This window comes from Lissotriton vulgaris, chromosome 6 (assembly GCF_964263255.1).
Source record: "Lissotriton vulgaris chromosome 6, aLisVul1.2, whole genome shotgun sequence".
NCBI classification, from domain to species: domain Eukaryota; kingdom Metazoa; phylum Chordata; class Amphibia; order Caudata; family Salamandridae; genus Lissotriton; species Lissotriton vulgaris.
In genome coordinates, this window is record NC_141694.1 from 1,051,792,079 (window position 1) to 1,051,795,251 (window position 3,173).

The following is a 3,173-nucleotide window of genomic DNA, read 5'->3' on the forward strand; positions in this document are numbered from 1 at the left end:
TTGGCAGTGTTGTTTGTAAACGTGTTCACAGTGGAAGGTGAAACCCATCTAGACATCTTTTGGATTTATAACATTACTTCCCAAATCCAAACCTGCCATCCACTGCCTATTGCCTAATCTGTAACTTGCCTGGAAGTTTAGGTAACCCAGAAATTAGCAGTGAGGTGGAGGTCTTTGTGGTGCAGCAATGCCCAAAGTGAAGGGGGGGCGGGGGTGGGAGAGTGAGCACATTGAGTACCACCTAAAATGTGAGTTGTGCTGCATGGTTACGCACAGACAGACACACACACAGACAGACAGACAGACAGACAGACAGACAGACAGACAGACACACACACAGACAAACACACACACAGACACACAGACACAGACAGACACAGACAGACAGCACAGACACACACAGACAGCCACAGACAGACACACACAGACAGACACACACAGATAGACACACACAGACAGACACACAGACAGACACACACACAGACAGCCAGCCACAGACAGCCTGAGAGGGCCGACCAAACAGTCATTGGGCACTTTGGTGTGGGCAAACAACTCCTCCCCTGATCGGAGAGTAGCCCAGCCCACCCACCAGCCACAAAGCAGCAGGACACGCCAGGAAGCATAACATGATAATAACTTAAAAGTTATTATCATATTATGTTTCTTTTATTTACACTGCTTAAAAGCAGTAGGGGATGCTCCACTGCCATAGAGGAGGAGCCGCCCCTGATCAGTACAACAAGAAACAAGAACAACCACATTCAAGGACCCTTTCAATCAGGATATAAAGCTCATCAGAGCACCAAACTCCAGCCCAATCAAAATTGTGGGAGACTCCTTGGAGCTCGTTTTACACATCACAGAAGGTGTAACACATAATGCAGATTTGTAGACCAGTTTAACGTAATGAATGCTAATAATGAAGCACATGGGCACATTCCTATTTGCCTAAACTGGAATCCCAGGTAACTATTTAGTCTTTTTTCCTATTGGAGTATCTGGCCAGTCCCATTCATTGTTTGTAACTCGTAGAGCCTTTGCTAATCATCTTGTTTTAAATTGCAGGTTTGCAGTCTGTAAGGTATTTGGATTTGAATGGTCAGGCGTGAGTACCCACAAAGACAAGGTAATTCTGTTTATGTTCCACATTTGATTTTGGGGGGTGCTGGGTAAATAGATTCACAATCTGCACCCCATTTCTTTTGCAGTTTTGTGAGACCGTGCTACAAATACAGTTGTACAGGCAGACGTGAGTAGAGGCAGAACAAACAGGTAATTGTTTGGTAGAGTTAAACTGTGGTGCAGCTTGTACATTGTAGTTTAACAACATACCTTACCTATGTTTTCTTCCATTGCAGGTTCCGCAGACAGTACCCCACACATTTGAACGGGCATACGTGAGTACAAGCACAACAGGTAATTATTTGGTAGAGTTAAATTGTGGTGCAGCTTGTACATTGTAGTTTAACAACATACCTTACCTATGTTTTCTTCCGTTGCAGGTTCCGCAGACAGTACCTCACACATTTAAACGGGCATACGTGAGTACAAGCACAACAGGTAATTTTTTGGTCGAGTTAAACTGTGGTGCTTCTTGAACATTGTAGTATAAAACATACCTTACCTTTGTTTTCTTCCGTTGCAGGTTTCGCAGACAGTGCCCCACACATTTGAACAGGCATACTTGAGTACAAGCAGAACAGGTAATTGTTTGGTAGAGTTCCTTTATGGTGCACATGGCATATTGCTGTATCACAAATTCGCAATGTGCTGAAATAATCTTTACTTCTATTGTAGGCTCTACGGATAGTGCTACATTTAAGTTTGGCAGGGCAGGGCAGTGAACAGAAAAATCGAGGTAATTGCACTCTACGTTTTGCCCGGCAAAGGCTCAGTACTATGTGAAACATTGCAATCATGAGCATAGGCATCAACTTTAGCCATGTTCCTTTATTTTGCAGGCTTTGTGGCGTAGCAGGCTAAACCCCGTTCTCACAAATATGTTCTAGCGCAAAGCTTTACCTTCTGCAGAGTGCGATGCTTCACCACAAAGGAAGAAATGTTGCCTTGTAGTCAAGGAAGAGTGGATGAAAGAAATTGTGGAGGCTGAGACACAGAAATCACGAAGCAAGGTTCGCGTCCAACTTGGGGAACTTTTTCAATACAGTTCAGACGTGGGTTTGATTTGCAAAACATGTGCCGAAGCCAAGATTGTTGGGGACTTTTCTTCAGGGAAGAAATGGAGTGATGGCTGGAAACTGGATTACCTGAAACGCCATCTAATTAGCAAAGTTCATGAGTCTGCCATTGTGATATTGAGAAACAGAAGTGCTGCTGCCAGGTTTAGTTTTGGAGTGCGGGCAATGCTGACTGAAACTGCCACTGACAAAGCAAATAGAATAGAAGTAGTTGAACGACAAAGATCCCTGCCTGATGCAATAAAGATTCTCATCAACAACGTGTTGCTGGCAGTCAAGATGAACACTTCAATGCTATCTGTACAAGACATCCATGACCACCTAGCTTTGTATGTGAAGATACCAGACAGCTGGCGGAGCAAGAACTATGCCTTTGAGTTCCTTGAGGCCATCAATAGTGTGATACACTGTGAAGGTATGGCAGAACTTCATAATGCTTTATATCACACACTGATAATCGACAAGAGCACAGATATTTCTGTTACAAAAATGCTCATCCTGTACTTCAAGTTCCGACCAGTAACCTCAACAGAGCACAAAACACTGTTTGGGGGCATAGTGAAGCTGATTAGTTGTAATGCTGAGGCTATCACTATTGCTGTGAAAGAATTCTACACTGCCAATGAACTGGATCTCATGTAAATGGTCATGTTCACATCCGATGATGCTGGGTAAAAATAATGGTGTTGCTACTTGCCTTAAACAATCCATTCCCCATCTAGTTGAGCAGCATTGGGTTGCTCATCGTGAAGATTTGGGAGTTGATGATGCCTGGAAGAGGGTTCCAATGATTAAAGTGATGGAGACATTATTGAGGACTGTCTACACTGTGTTCTCCAGATCTCATGCAAGGAAGTCCAAGCTGGGTGAAATGGCATCGGTCACTGATTGTGAAGTGGTCTCTTTTCGACCATTGAATGAAGTCCGGTGGCTTTCACGGCATTTTGCAGTTGGTGCACTAATTCGGAATTATGA

The 3,173-nt window shown here is 43.8% G+C and overlaps 1 pseudogene; it reads left to right on the top strand.

The window, feature by feature from the left end:
- Positions 1-2,000: 2,000 nt before the first annotated feature.
- On the top strand, positions 2,001-2,924 carry LOC147708399 (uncharacterized; annotated as a pseudogene).
- Positions 2,925-3,173: the final 249 nt, after the last annotated feature.